This window comes from Tamandua tetradactyla, chromosome 6, assembly GCF_023851605.1.
Source record: "Tamandua tetradactyla isolate mTamTet1 chromosome 6, mTamTet1.pri, whole genome shotgun sequence".
In the NCBI taxonomy this organism is placed as follows: domain Eukaryota; kingdom Metazoa; phylum Chordata; class Mammalia; order Pilosa; family Myrmecophagidae; genus Tamandua; species Tamandua tetradactyla.
The window spans coordinates 52700140-52717218 of record NC_135332.1 but is presented as its reverse complement, the minus strand read 5'-3'; the positions used below and the strand labels follow the sequence as shown (position 1 = coordinate 52717218).

The 17079-nt window shown below is 34.5% G+C and overlaps 1 protein-coding gene across 4 annotated transcripts in view; it reads right to left on the bottom strand.

Moving 5' to 3' along the window:
* TAOK1 (TAO kinase 1) overlaps window positions 1-17079 on the bottom strand; it is a 152026-nt gene that overhangs the window by 84573 nt on the left and 50374 nt on the right. For 2 of the 4 annotated variants that reach the window (XM_077165377.1, XM_077165379.1), the window contains exon 1: window positions 2540-2658. The exons of the other annotated variants lie outside the window; for them this stretch is intronic. The gene's annotated coding sequence lies outside the window, so the exon portion shown is untranslated. Of the gene's footprint in view, window positions 1-2539; window positions 2659-17079 lie in introns of those variants that run through there. 4 annotated transcript variants of the gene reach the window in all.

Sequence of the window (17079 nt, the reverse complement as noted above, 5' to 3'; positions counted from 1 at the left end):
TCTATCAACTCCTTTATATCCGAATTTCCAATTTTAATTCCTAATTTTAAAAATGGCTGTCATAATTGAGCTTTCTCAGATCCTAGGTTCTGCAATTAACATAGTCTGGATTTGAATCTTAAACAAGGAGTAATCTTGGATGATCTAATTTTCCTAATCTGTAAAATGGTAATAATAATTGCCCTCAGGGAGTGGTTGTGAGAATTAAATGAGCCATTTAATAAGTGGAAGCACAGACTATTACACAGACATAATAAGCACTACATTAAGTGTTAGATTTTTTTTAACCTGCTCATATTCAGTGACAAAAATAAATAAAATAATCCAATCTCCAATACTCATTACATTAAACTAGTAAAAAAGTGGGAGTAAAGCCTCTAGTCAATTCTCTTCATGCCCTTTACATAACTTTAAAGCAGTTACCTAGCATATTTTTTGTGAACTCGACTATACTATTTTTAATTCATGCTGGTTAATTTTGTAACTACATAAAGCACATTAAAATGCTTTGGTAACTCCTTGAATTAACATTACATTGCAATACAAAGGTTTAAATTCTTCATTTGTTTTCCATTTCTAACATACATGTGAAGCTATACTAAATACTTTTACCAACATCCTTGCTTTGGAACTCCCCTGGAGCAAAGAATCTCAATTTCAATTCTGCCAAGAATTGGAAAATCACATGGGAAAGTCACTTAAATTCTCACCCTTAAAATGAGTATAAGTTGAAATACGTTCCATATAAAGTATTAGTATTCAATTGATTTACCTGTTAAAAAAGAAAAAAAAAAAAGCCCTAGTGTTAACTCAAGGCCTTATTTAAGAATTCTGAAGGATCAAGTTTTACTACCCTTATTGTAAGAATTATTTAACATTAAAACTTTCTAATCAGTTCTCTATTGTCTGCCTAATACATTTCTATTCAAAATCTTTCAAGATTTAGAAAAATATCATATGTTTGTAAACTTTTCATTTTATTAGGGAGATTCAGTCATCTTTCCCTATATACGAAACACTGCAGTATTTACTGTATTACACTGCAATTATTTTTTTCTCTCTCCCAGACAAGCAGGCTCAATAAATCTTGCTCATATTTATTTCACCTTATACTAGCCCCCTTATACTAAGCCTAAAGCACAGTTAATAGTGCATATATATTTGTTAAACTAAAAGAACACACTTAATTCTCTTCTCTACCACTCCTAAAAAAAATTCATTTTCGTAAATATTTTCAAAATAACATGCATGAAACATTGCTAAGCAAAAATATAGAAGTTTATAGTGTATTTACAAAATGGCCTATAAACACAACAAGCACAGGAAAAGATGTTCAACATCATTACTATTATGGAAATGCAAACCAAACCACAATAAGATACCACTTCACACCCACCAGAATGGCTATTATTTAAAAAACAAAAACAAAAACAAAAACAGGACAGTTTTAGCAAAGATGCAGAGAAACAGGAACCCCCATGTATTGTTGCTGGAAACAGAAAGTAGGGACTTGAACAAATATTTGTACACCAATGTTCATAATAGTATTATTTACAATAGCCAAAAGCTGGAACCAACACAAGTGTGCATCAATAGATGAAGGGATAAACAAAATGTAGTATATCCATATAGTGGAATGTAAATCAGCTTTTAAAAGGAATGAAGCATGGAATACATGCTACGACATGGATGAACTTTGAAGACATCATGTTCAGTGAAATAAGCCAGACACAAAAGGACAAATATTGTATGATTTCACTGGTATGAAATAACTGTAATATGCAAATTCATGGAGACAGAAAGTAGATTACAGGTTAACAGGGATGAGAGTAGAGAGAGGAGGAATGGGGAATTATTGCTTAATGGGTACAGAATCCACTTAAGTAATAGAAAAGGTATGTTAATGAATAGTGGTGATGGTAATGCAACATTGTAACTGTAATTAATACCCCTGAACTGTATATTTTAAGGTGGTTAAAATGGAAAATTTGTTATACATATGTTGTCACAATAAAAATTTTAAAAGAACAAACCACAGAACTGCACAATACAGAGTGAACCCTAAACTATGGACTTTTAAGTTAATGATATTCAAGTAATACTGGTTCATCAATTAAACAAATGTACCACTCTAACACAAACTGTTAATAATAGGGAAAACTCTGTGGGTGCAGCTAATATGGAAATGCTGTACTTTCCGCATAATTTTTCTTTAAACCTACAAGTGCTCTATGAAATAAAGCCTATTAAAAAAATTTTACATTTTGATAAGCTTTGTAAATTCATCCAACTAAAGCTTTTTCTATTCCACACATATTTTTATCCCCAACAATTGTTAACACATCTTAGATTCGGATAATACTGGCTTTTGTTTGTTCAACTCTTCAAAATATTCTCTCCTACAGCTGATACTTTCAGACTACTGACAGAGGTTAATTCTTCAGTCACTTAAAACTTGGTATAGAATCCTTGAATAAACAACTGGGCAGTATAAGTAACCTCTGTTAACTCTCAAGGAAAATCATTTGAAATTATTTACCTTGTTTTTTAACTGACCACTGATGTTGTCCCCTATGTCCTCAACAGTGACAAATTCTTCTTGATGAAAGGCTAATTGCTTTAAACCAGTTTCTTTTTTTGGATACATGTCTTAGGTTGCTGAAATCAAATACAATTTAATTTATCCATCATTTGTAAATGACTTTGCTTGCTTGGCAAACAGATGAACTCCTCAGAAACTTGCTACAATAATAAAGACAGTGTGGTACTCATAAAAGTATAGAAACATAATCTAATGGAACAAAGGAGACAGTCCAGAAATAGATCCATATTAGATAATCAAAGGTACAATGTAAATTCAATAGAGAAAAGATAATCTTTTGGAGAATGTTGCCACAGCAATAGTCCACACACATAAAAATGAGCTGTGACTCATACCTCACAGTTATAGAAAAAACATCTCAAAATAGTTCCTGTATCTCAATGGAAAAAGTAATACTACATGGGTGCACGAGTGGTTCAGTGGTAAAATGCTTGCTTTCCATGCGGGAGACCCAGGTTCAATTCCTGGACCATATACACACACACACACACACAAAAACAATGCTACAAAATATTTCTAAGAAAACATAGGGGAAAAACCTTGGGTTAGAGAAATAATTATTATAAACAACACTAAAATCATAATCCATTAAAAATGATCATTTGGACTTCATCAAAATTGAAAATTGTGGTCTTGCAAAAGACACTACTAAGAGAATGAAGTCAAGAAAGATACTGGCAGAAAATTTTTGCAAATCATATATCCGAAAAAGGATTTTTTTTTCCTAAATATATAAATAATTCAAAACTCAACAATAGTCCAGGCATGTACACTTAAGTGATTACTATGGATGTCAAGACACAGTTACTTTGAGAAAAAGGGAGGGAGTTGTAATTAGGACAGAGTTTCTGCATTGTGTGGTAAATTATTTTTACAATAATTCATTAAGCTATATATTGGTTTCATGTGTTTTTTGTATCTATGGTTTTTTTTTTTAGTATCTGTGTTTTTACAACTAAAATACCGAAGAAAAACAAAAAATATACACAATATAAAGTATTAATCTAATAAAGTAATTTTCAAAGAAAAGAGGGTAATATATCAAAATATTAAAGTTTATTTTTAAGTAGTTATAGCCAATACTCATAAAATATCTTCATGTTCCAAATTTTCAACAATCATAAGTTAAATCTCTTTTTTTTTTGTGACTCCCTAAATACATGCAGTTATATATCTATACATACACACATACACACACAGAAGCAGATATATGATATGTACATCACAGGGAATTCTGTTCACAACATTTGGGGGTGAGGCATGCATGGGCTAGGAACTGAACCCAGGTCTCCCAAATGGCAGGTGAGAAATAAGTTAAATTTCTAACAGTGGGGGGAGAAAAGATAAAGAAAAAAGGTCCAGCAATATTAAGGTACCGTCTATGGTCCATTAAAAGACAGAAAAGATGAAAAATTATATAAAAATATGAAATCTCCAAAATAAGTTACACCATTACACACCATCATTAGGCTAGAGTATCTACTGTATCACTACTTCTTTTCTACACATGCTCAAATTCCCAAAAATACTTTACTATAAAAATTAGCACCATCCTAGTTGCCCTGAACCCATTAAAAATATTGCTACAGGTCATCAGGTTTCGCGCGCGGAAGAAGCAGTGGCGGAACAAAGTTGATTCAAGAGTAAAGCCTGGACTTTCGGAGAAGATGGCGGCTTAGTAAGACGCGCGGGTCTTAGTTCCTCCTCCAGAACAGCAACTAAAGAAACAGAAACAATACAAAACAGCTCCCGGAGCCACGACAGAGGCCAAAAAGACAGCGTACCCCATTCTGGAACGGCTGAACGGGCAGGGAGAATCTGCTGCGGTGAGATCACCGAGGGGCGCGTGCTTCCACGGGCCGGGGCGGCTGGCGACCGGGGTCCCTTCTACACACGTGGGTTCCCGGTCCGACTGGGACTGTTGGATAGCGGGGCCCTCCCGCCACGCTTGGAGTCTCGGGTTGGCTGGACAATTTGGACCGGCACCCCCCCAAGCCGCGGTGGTCGGCGCCCCGCCTCCACGCGCGGTTTCCCGGGCCAACTGCGAGATTTGGATTGGCATTCCCCAAGCCGCTTCGGCTGGTGACCCGCCCCCACAGCGAGAGTTTTCCAAAGTTAAAGGAGCCACAGCATCTTTTACTGGTGGGACCCGCAGACAGACGAGCGCCACGAGCGCCACCTACTGGGCAGGATAAGAAAAACAGAGCCCAGAGATTTCACAGAAAAATCTTTCAACCAGCCGGGTCCCACACCCAGGGAAATCTGATCAAATGCCCAGACACCAGCAGAAAATAATGGATCACGCTCGGAAAATTGAAGATATGGCCCAGTCAAAGGAACAAACCAGTAGTTCAAATGAGATACAGGAGCTGAGACAACTAATGCTGAATATACAAACAGAAATGGAAAAACTCTTCAAAAACCAAATCAATAAATTGAGGGAGGACATGAAGAAGACATGGGCTGAACAAAAAGAAGAAATAGAAAATCTGAAAAAACAAATCACAGAACTTATGGGAGTGAAGGACAAAGCAGAAAAGATGGAAAACACAATGGATACCTACAATGGTAGATTTAAAGACACAAAAGCTACAATTAGTGAACTGGAGGATGGAACATCTGAATTCCAAAAAGAAACAGAAACTATAGGGAAAAGAATGGAAAAACTTGAGCAGGGGATCAGGGAACTGAATGACAATATGAAGCGCACAACTATATGTGTTGTGGGTGTCCCAGAAGGAGAAGAGAAGGGAAAAGGAGGAGAAAAACTAATGGAAGAAATTATCACTGAAAATTTCCCAACTCTTATGAAAGACCTAAAATTACAGATCCAAGAAGTCCAGCGCACCCCAAAGAGAACAGACCCAAATAGGCGTTCTCCAAGACACTTACTAGTTAGAATGCCAGAGGTCAAAGAGAAAGAGAGGATCTTGAAAGCAGCAAGAGAAAAACAATCTGTCACATACAAGGGAAACCCAATAAGACTATGTGTAGATTTCTCAGCAGAAACCATGGAAGCTAGAAGACAGTGGGATGATATATTTAAATTACTAAAAGAGAAAAACTGCCAGCCAAGAACTCTATATCCAGCAAAATTGTCCTTCAAACATGAAGGAGAAATTAAAACATTTACAGACAAAAAGTCACTGAGAGAATATGTGACCAAGAGACCAGCTCTGCAAGAAATACTAAAGGGAGCACTAGAGTCAGATACGAAAAGACAGAAGAGAGAGGTATGGAGAAAAATGTAGAAAGAAGGAAAATCAGATATGATATATATAATACAAAAGCCAAAATGGTAGAGGAAAATATTATCCAAACAGTAATAACACTAAAAGTTAATGGACTGAATTTCCCAGTCAAAAGACATAGACTGGCAGAATGGATTACAACCCAGCAATACCACTGCTACGTATCTACTCAAAGGACTTAAGGGCAAAGACACAAACGGACATTTGCACACCAGTGTTTATAGCAGCATTATCTACAATTGCAAAGAGATGTAAACAGCCAAAATGTCCATCAACAGACGAGTGGCTAAACAAACTGTGGCGTATACCTACGATGGAATATTATGCAGCTTTAAGACAGGACAAACTTATGAAGCATGTAATAACATGGATGGACCTAGAGAACATTATGCTGAGTGAGTCTAGCCAAAAACTAAAGGACAAATACTGTATGGTCCCACTGATGTGAACCGACATTCGAGAATCAGCTTGGAATATATCATTGGTAACAGAGACCAGCAGGAGTTAGAAACAGGGTAAGATAATGGGTAACTGGAGCTGAAGGGATACAGACTGTGCAACAGGACTAGATACAAAAACTCAAAAATGGACAGCACAATAATACCTAAGTGTAATGTAACTATGTTGGAACACTGAATGAAGCTGCACCTGAAGTATAGTTTTTTGTTTGTTTGTTTGTTTGTTTGTATCTTTTGTTTTTGTTTTTTCTTTTTCCTTTTTTATATATATATATTTTTATTAGTATTGTTATTTTAATTCTCTTCTCTATATTAACATTCTATATCTTTTTCTGTTGTTTTGCTAGTTCTTTTCCTAAATCGATGCAAATGTACTAAGAAATGATGATCATACATCTATGTGATGATACTAAGAACTACTGAGTGCATGTGTAGAATGGAATGATTTCTAAATGTTGTGTTAATTTCTTTTCTTTTTTTTGATTAATAAAAAAAAATTAAAAAAAAAAAAAAGAAATACTTAAAGTGCTTAAGGAAAACAACTGCTAGCCAATTTTATATCCGGTGAGACTCTCAAAAATGAAGGGGAGGGCGGGCAACGGTAGCTCAGTGGCAGAATTCTCACCTGTCATGCCAGAGACCCAAGTTCAATTTCCGGAGCCTGCTCATGCCAAAAAAAAAAGCAATGGGAGACTAGACCAGATAAGTCCTGAAACCTAGAGAGGCCAGCCTTTCCAGAACATCAGTTCCATCCCCCTACCCCTTACTATTGACAGCCTTTCCAACATGAAAAAGGTAGAATGGTCAACCCAAATACCCCTGAAGGCCAGGAGAAAGATCAAAGGTGATGGTAAAGTTATACAGAGAATGTAGGGTTTAGCAAACGAATATGATTGCTGAATCATTATACTGATATTTCTTTAAGACTCTAGTATCTTAGAGCAGTTAGGAGTAAAAACTGTGGAACTATAACCCATCCAAACTCTGAAATCTGTTTTACAACTAACTTTTGCGCTGTGTTTTGAAATTTATTGCTTTTTTGTATATATGTTATTTTTCACAAAAAAGGAAAAAAGTGATGATTAAAAAATATATATTCCTTTTAGCCTCCGATGTTCTGGAGCAGATAGAAGAAAAAATCTGAGATTATGGTATGGTAGCCCATGACAAACTCTGGGATCTGTTCTGTAACTACTTGTTGAAAAGTGCTTGGAAAACTATTGCCTTTTTCTTTCTTTGCTTTGTATATATGTTATATTACACAGTAAAAAAAGTTTTTAAAAAAATGAAGGGGAGATTAAGACATTTTCAGATAAACAAAAGCTAAGGAATTCATTATGATTAAATCAGCCCCGCAAAACTGCTTAAGGAAGTTCTTCAGACTGAAAGGAAAGGGCAATAGACAGTGGATCAAAACAGCATATAGAAATAAAGACCTGTGGTAAAGGTAACAATTTGGGTAATTATGAATGCTAGTATTACTGTATTGTACAGTTTGATATATAACTCCACTTCAGTTGCTAAAACGCAAATGCATGAAAACTAATGATAAATTTAGATTTTTGGACATACCATGTACAAAGACATAAGTGGTAACAAATACCAAAAGATGTGGGGGGGACCAAGGAGCACAGGAAAAATATATGTACATGCTATTGAAGTTAAGTTGGTATCAAACCAAATGTGACTGCAACATATTTAGGAAATCAAATTTTTATTTCCTTTAAGGAAACTAAATTTTAACTTCATGGTTAACCATAAGGAAAATACACATCCAGATAGAAGGGAAAAGCACTAAATATGGTGCAATACAAAAGAAAATAAATATAAAAATAGGCTTTAATAGAAGCGGGGAACAAAAAAAGATAAGACTTAGAAAAGCCAAGCAGCAAAATGACAAAAGAAATTCCTGTATTATCAGTGCTCACTTCAAATGTGAATGGATTAAACTCTCCAGTCAAAGGGCAGAGACTGGCAGAATGGATAAAAAAAAAAAGCATGGCCTAACTATATGATGACTGCAAGACATACGAAAATCAGAAATGAAAAGGGAGATATTACTACTGATCCTGACAAAATAAACAGTACTATTAAGAGGATACTATGAATAATTTATCCAAAAAATTACATAACCCAGTAAGAATGTACGAACTCTTAGAAACATAAATTATACTATATATTGATTCAAGAAGAAACAGAAGATCTCAACAACCCAATTACTAGTAAAGAGATTGAATCAGTAATCAAAAACTTCCAACACATATGATCCCGAGGGAGTACAGAATGTTCAGCTGGACTGATTATAAAAACCCAGAAATGGATAGCACAATACTATCTGATGGTAGCAAAATACTGTAAGCACATGGACTGAAGCTGAGTGTGTGTATGGTTAAGTGAGGAGTGCTGGGTGCATGTATGACACCAAAAGGACAGTTAAAGGATAAAGACTGTAATAGTATAACTTGGCAATGCCTAGAGTGAACAATGATGATGATTAAATGCCTTATATAGACTGTGGTGGTGAAGGCATGGCTATGTGATTATATCAGGAAACACTGATTTTTAACTTAGATAAAGTATATGATGTGTGAATAAAACTGTTCAAAATGAACAGAGAGATCAGAGAGATACCAGTGATGGAGAAATAGCAGAGAGATTGATCTATTCACCACTGGTAAGGAAGTAGGGTGGTAAAGCCCTCCCGGTGGGCAGTGTGGTGGCTCTACAGGAGGCTAGGGGTGGGGTTGCCGTATGATCCAGCAACCCCATTAGTTACTATGGAGGAACTGAGAGCAGGAACACAAATGGACATTTGCACACTGGTGTTTATGGGAGCAGTGCTAGTAAATTGCAATGGACAGAAGTCACCTATGGGTACACGGACTGAAGCCTGGAAGAGGAAACTGTGGTGCATACGTATAACGGACTACTGAGCAGTTACAAGAAGGAATGAAGTTGTGAGGCATGCAACTAGGTGAATGAATCTTGAGGACAGCAAATTGAGTGAAATCAACCAGAAATGAAAAGACAAATATTATAATGCCTCACTAACATGAACTATAATGTGCAAACTCTGAGTCTTGAATTCAAGAGTACAGGTTATCAGGTGAATGCCTCTTGTAAAGCAGTCACATCTACTCTAGAATTATAACAGTTATTTCTAAATTCTGAGATGCTGGCTATTTGTGTAAAACCAGGTCACTCCATGGAACTTTGGGAATCTGTGACACTTGAGATTCAGAGCTAGAGTTCTGCAGTTATGAAAGTCAGCATTACCTCATATAGCAACTGTTAACACTGAAAAAGTGATCAGACTTCAATTAGAGATATGAATGAGGCTGATATGGGTAAGACTAAGGTAAATCAGACTAAAAGATAAAGGCTGATAACGACTATATTTTAAAATTTCAGCTTCTGTGAGACCAAAGGAAGAGATGTTTATTTGTTGCAAAATTTTTATTTTTTGGTAGCATAGCATCTAATTTGTATGGCCAGCTTATTCAAACACCATAATTACATGGAACCATAAATAAGGAGTGAAATTTTGTTGGTTTGTACAGCCTCGACACATATCAGAGTAATCTGTGTAAGTTATAAACAAAATACAGCATTCTTTTTTTTTTCAGGTTTGAAGAAACTTTTATTCATTCATCCAACCAATATTCATTAACAGTTATTGTATATCTACTATTACCAGACACTATTCTAAACAAGGAGAATAAAGAAGTAAGCAAAACAGAGTTTCTAGTTGATCTCACATTCTATTGGAAAAGTCATAACTAGTAGAACAAGAAGGATTTAATACTTGTCAGCTTGTAATTAGGGCCCTATAGGAAAACAGGGCAGGTTAAGGGGATAGAGCGTGGGAAGGAGAGCAGTTTAGTACTTTAGACAGGATAGCCAGAAAAAAAGTTAGCATTTGAGCAAGAGAACTGCAGGGAAGGGCACGGATGCCCTGTCTGCAGAAAGAACATTCCAGGCCAAGAGACAGCAATGGTGAGGTTTGAGCTGGAAACATGGTTGGCTTATTTGAGGGATTAAAAGGGGAGGCCAACGGGGCTGTAGCAGAGGGACGAGGACTGTGGTAGAAAACATAATGTGAGAGTCAAGGACCAGGTCAGGTAGGACCGGAAAGGCCATGGTAAGGACGCTGGATTTAGACAGAGTGTGACTGGAAGCCAATGAAAGCCTAAGAGCACAGAGAGTAACATGTTCTAATTTTTATTTTTTTCTTTAATTTTTATTAATAAAACCAATCAACATACAATACGAACATTCTTTTTTCATCACATAGTTGTATATTCATCATGATCATTTCTTAGAACATTTGCATCAATTCAGAAGAAGAAATAAAAAGAAAACAGAAAAAAACGCATACATACCATCCCCCTTACCCCTCCCTTTCATTGATCACTAGTATTTCAATCTACTAAATTTATTTTAACATCTGTTCCCCCTATTATTTATTTATTTTTAATCCATATGTTTTACTCATCTGTCCATAAGGCAGATAAAAGAAGCATCAGACACAAGGTTTTCACAATCAAACAGTCACATTGTGAAAGCTATATCATTATACAATCATCTCCAAGAAACATGGCTACCGAAACACAGCTCCACATTTTCAGGCAGTTCCCTCCAGCCTCTCTGTTATGCCTTAACTAAAAAGGTGATATCTATTTAATGCATAAGAATAACTTCCAGGATAACCTTTCAACTCTGTTTGGAATCTCTCAGCCATTGACACTTTATTTTGTCTTTTCTCTCTTCCCCCTCAGTTGAGAAGGCTTTCTCAATCCCTTGGTGTTGAGTCCCAGCTCATTCTAGGACTTCTGTCCCACATTGCCAGGAAGGTCCACACCCCTGGGAGTCATGTCCCACGTAGAGAGGGGGAGGGCAGCAGCACTCTTTCTTGATAGAACAGTGAGAAAATAAGGCAACTTCCTCAACATGACGAAAAGCCCACTGCCTACATCCTACTTAATGGTGAAAGATTGAAGAACTTTCTGAGATCAGGAACAAGACAAGGATGCCCACTGCCACCACTGTTATTCAAAATTGGACTAGAAGTTTTGCCAGAGCAATTAGGTAACACAAGGAAATAAAAGGCATCCACATTGTAATGGAAGAAGTAAAACTTTGGACCATTTGTAGATTATATGATTCTACATACAGAAAATCCTTAGAAATCCACAACAAAGCTCCTAGAGCTAATAAAGGAATTCAGCAAAGTGGTAGGATACAAGATTCAACACTTCAAAATCAACACCTCAAAATTCTACACATAAGCAATGAACCACTGAAAGAAGAAATCAAGAGAAAAGTTCCATTCACATTAGCAACTAAAAAGAATCAAATATCTGGAAATAAATATAATCAAGGGCACAAAGGGCTTATACACAGAAAACTAGAAAGACTGCTAAAATAAATTTGAGAAGACCTAAATAAATGGAAGGATAATACTTATTCATGGACTGGAAAACTAAATATCATTAAGGTATCAATGATACCCAAAGCTATTTATAAATTCAATGCAGTCCCAATCAAAATTCCAACAATCTCCTTTGCAGAATTGGAAAAGCCAACCATCATATTTATATAGAAGGGTAAGGCTTCCCAAATAACTAATGCCATTGTGAGAAAGGAGAATGAAATTGGAGGATTCATACTTCCCAATCTTAAAACTTATTTCAAAGCCATAGTAATTAAAACAGCAGGGTACTGGCACAAGGACACACAGACCAATGAAATTGAACTGAGAGTTCAGAAACCAACCCTCACATTTATGACCAACTTATTTTTTAATGCAATTTTATTGAGATATATGAGAACTGATTTTTGACAAGGTGGCAAAGACTAATCAATTGGGAAAAAATAGTCTCCAACAAATGGTACTGGAAAAACTGGATCTCCTTTTGAAAAACAGAAGAACAAAAAAAAAAAAAAAAGGGAGGACCCCTACCTACATCACATACAAAAATAAACTCAAAATGGATCAAAGACCTTAACATAAGAGCTTGAATTATCAACCTCCTAGAAGAAAATGTAGTGATGCATCTTCAGGATCTTGTTAGGCAATGGTTTTTAGACTTTACAATCAAAACACAAGCAGCAAAAGAAAAAACAGATAAACAGAACCTCATCAAAATTAAAACATTTTGTTCCTCAATGGACTTTTATCATGAAAGCAAAATGACAACCTACACAATGAGAGAAAATATTTGAAAATAACATTAATACAGGATTAATATCCAGAATATATAAAGAAATAGTTCAACTTACCAACAAAAAAACCCCAGCCCAACTGAAAAATGTGTCAAAGATGTGACCAGACATCACTCCACAGAAGATACAAAAATGGCCAGAAGCACATGAAAAGATGCTCAACATCATCAGCCATCAGGAAAATGCAAATCAAAACTATAATAAGATTGTATTTCACACCCATTAGAATGGCTGCTATTAACAAAATGGAAAATAGCAAGTGTTAGAGAGGATGCAGAATAACAGGAACACTCATTCACTGCTAGTGACCATGTAAAATGGTAGGCAGCCACTGTAGAAAATGGCATGGCAGTTCCTCAGAAAGTTTAATATAAAATCACCATATGACCCAGCAATCCCATCAACAGGAACATACCCAAAAGAATTGAAAGCAGGGACTCAGATATTTGCACATCGACAGCCGTTCATAGCAGGCACTATTCACAACTGCCAAAAGATGGAAGCAACTGAAGTACCCATCAACCAGTTAATGGATAAAATGTGGTGTACACAAAATGCAGTATTTTTCAGCCATAAAAAGGAATGCAGTTCTGATGCATGTGACAACATGTATGAACCTTGAAGACATCATGTTGAGTGAAGTACACCAGACACAAAAGGACAAACCTATGACCTCACTGTTTTGAAACAATTACAATAAGCAACTCAGATTCTACTCTGAATCTAGAATGCAAGTTACCAGGGGACAGCGTGGAAATAGGGAACAGGAAGTTGAGGCTTAAAAGGTACAGGGTTCCTATCTGGAATGATGGAAATGTTTTGGTAATGGATGGTGGTAATTGCAGCGCAATATTGTTCAATGCAATGAACAGCTCTGAAATGTATATATATGAATATGATTAAACGGGGGAAATGTTAGATTGGATATATGGTAACATTTTTTTTTAAATCCATGGAATTGCACTACATAGTGAATCCTAAGTTAAAGCATGAACTTTAATTAACAGTATAATAACAAAATGTGCTTTCATCAACTATAAAAAATGTTGCACACCAATACAAGTGGAGCAAGTGTTGTTGGTGTAGTTTATGGTAATCCTGTACTTTATGCATGTTTGTTCTGTAAGCCCACAACTCCTCTACCCTAAAAAAAAAAAAATATGTATGCTAACAGGCAGGAAACTGAAAATAAAATACGTATTTCTGTTTCTCAGATTGGTAAAAAACAATTTGGGGAAATGGGCACCATAATACAATTTTACTAAAAGCCTCTGAAACAGCCTGTTTGAAAGAATTTTAGATATTTCTCAAAGTTTGAAAAAGCTATATTCCCATGCCTCCGAAAATTCACTTGTAGGAATCTACCCTAAAATATAGGCACAATGTACACAGATATATAGGGACTAGATATACACTGCAGATGGTTTAAATAGTAAAATAACTTAAAAAATAATAAATGGTTAAATAAATAATGGTATAGCCACGTAACGTATCATTATTTTTCAGACATTTGTAATAGTGAAGGAGATTCAAATATACTGATAAGTGAACATACCCAATGATACACTTTGAGAAGTAAAAGGCAAAGTTTACAGATCCTTTTATAAAAATAGTATGTTCCAGTTTTCCAGCTATAAATCAAAATTATAGGAATATCTGTCAATGAGGTAAAAATATGTAAGGTCAGAAACAAAATTCTGAGGAATGGGACTGGGAAGAATGATGAGAAAAAACTTTTTTTCCTATCACTTTTATATTACTTATACATTTTTATATTTAAAATTTTAAAACATATATATTATATTAACAAATAAAAAAGATATTAAATTCTCTGTTACCTATTTCTTCTACTCTGCTGGTCATCTATTCTTTTGTACACAAAAATTATTATAATCAATAAAGTAAGTATTGCTTTATCAAATGTTTTGCCAAGTATATTTCCCAGTTCATCAACTATCTCAATTTTGCTTATTAGTACAGTTCCCATTTTTATTTTAATACAGTTAAATTAACATTTTTCTTTCAGATTTCTAGCTAGGGTTCCATGGTCATAAATACCTTTCCAAACCAAAATATTTCTCTTTCCTCAGTAAAACATATTTGGTTATATTTTCTCATAGTTATGTTACACTTTTATTGTTTAAACACTTAAATCTTTAATTCATTTTTAATGTTATTCTGATACTAAGATAGAGACTAATTTTATTATTCTATAAATAAATGGTCAATTTGAAGTGCCACCTTTCTAATATATTAAATTATGTTCTTGGACTTCTTTGTAGTTTCTGTTCTATTAATGCCTAACTATTCTGATTTCAGTATATTTACATTTAAACTACACCTTAATATCTGATAAAATAATGTCTCCCCATTATTATTCTTGTTTTCTAAAATTTTCCTCATTATTTTCAAATTTATTTATTTGACTGAACTTTAGAATAATGTGGTAAATTTTTTATACTTTATTAATGTGACCTTAAACATTTTTATTATTTCATTCATAATAGATAAAGGGTTAATAATTTCTAATGTATAAATAGCACTTATGAAACAGTAAGAAAAAGACAGATATAACAACAGGAAAAGAGCTTAATGCAGAATTTTCCAGTGTGTTTGTGCAGCATACTAGTTCCATTAAATGATCTGTAAGAATAGTATAGTCAAACAAGCATGTTCTATTCCCCATAACTGATAACGCACGTTAGCATATTAAAGTCCAACAATAACGAATGCTTAAATTTATTGAGCCAGTATATCCAAAACTTACTGAACCATGCACTTTTTTGTGCTAGTAATGTCCTTTTAATGTTCCATCAAATAAATGTCTCCCATAATATACTTTAGAAAATCTTTATTTAAAGAAAAGAACATGAGAATCCCAAGAGAAGAAACAGAAAAGGCCAAAATATCTTTGGAAAAATGTTCAATCTAACCAGCAAACAGTAATATACATTAAAATAAGATAACATTCTCACTTATCAAAACGAAATAGTAGTGAAATATGAAACAGTAGGGATATAGAAAACTGGTTACCCTAATACAAATCAATCTCATACAACAGTAAGAATGCAAACATAAAGTGGTAGGTCTGTTTTTAAATTTATGTAGGAAGTAAAATATAATTTCCAGTTAGCCTCCAACATTCTGGAGCAGCTAAGGAAAAAGTTGAGACGATGGTATGGAAGTCCATGACATCTGAATCTGTCTTGTAACTACTTGTTGAAGAGTGCTTTGAAAACTATTGTTTTTTTCTTTCTTTGCTTTGTATATATGTTATATTATACTATTTTAAAAGTTAAAAAAAAAGAACCAATGTGCTACTTTTGAACAAGATGCATTAGCCAATATTCCTGTTACATTTCAATAAATTTAATCTTATCATATAGATAAATTAAAATCCAGAAAGAAATTTCAAGAGATTATTCGACATGCAAGGATCATTTGAACATATGAGCTAATTACTAAGGAAATCCTTTAAAATATGCATTTATCAGAATCATAATTTCACTTTCAAGATTAATTCAAACAACAAATTTCTCATGGCATTTCAAGAAACCCTCTTCTTGATGCTTATCACCATAAGCACAATTAACAGCTAAAGAGTCTTTATTTTTCTTCTACTACTGACTTTCAAAGAAAATGATAGATTATTTCTGATTCAGGGCATAAGGGTAATGCTATCTTTCAGACTTGGCAATTCTGTGTGATAAAGCTATTTTGTTTTATAAAATAAGTTACCTTTAATAGCATTATCATCCAATGACATGAAATAAAGATCTTTTCCTACTGTTTGGAATACTGCCTAACAAAAGAAACCTTTGGGTTACTTTCAATTCTTTATTATAAGTACAAAACAATTAAAACCAGAAAAAGGAGCATAGATAAACCAGGAAAAAGACAAACAACAAAAATATTCCTATTAAAATTGAACATCTGATTTATAATAAAGAATCATCTCATGTATATTTTCTATTCTGCAAATACCCATTTCTTTGGAACATCTCCACTAGGGCATTCCACATACAGAGTAAAGTACTCTTTATCCAATTTTTAACTCCCAACCCCCTGACAACAATGGTGTTTGGTTCAGGTAGGAGGTACATCATTATTCAGGAGGCTGCTATTCAAACCTGTTATTCATGGTCAGCCATAGATGCTTTATTAAAGACTTAATGAAGAGAGATAGTACTCCCACACTCATTTCAATAACTAGTGTTATGTGCATACATGATGTGATGCAAGAATTATTTAGACATACTTAGACATGGTGAAATGAAATAGCTCAGCTAAAAATATTATTATAAAAAAATTGTAATCAGTTTGGTCATGGATGGGCATGATGGTGGCACAATATTGTGAATGGAATTGATATCACTGAATTGTATACTTAAAAATGATTAAAATGGGAAATTTTCTATTGTATAAGTGTTACCACAATAAATTTCTTTAAAATATGCAAAAAAAAATGATTTCCACTTAACAGCAGGCACCAAAATTAGAAAGAAAACTGTCTATCAAGTATTCTGCTGAACTGCTTAGGATC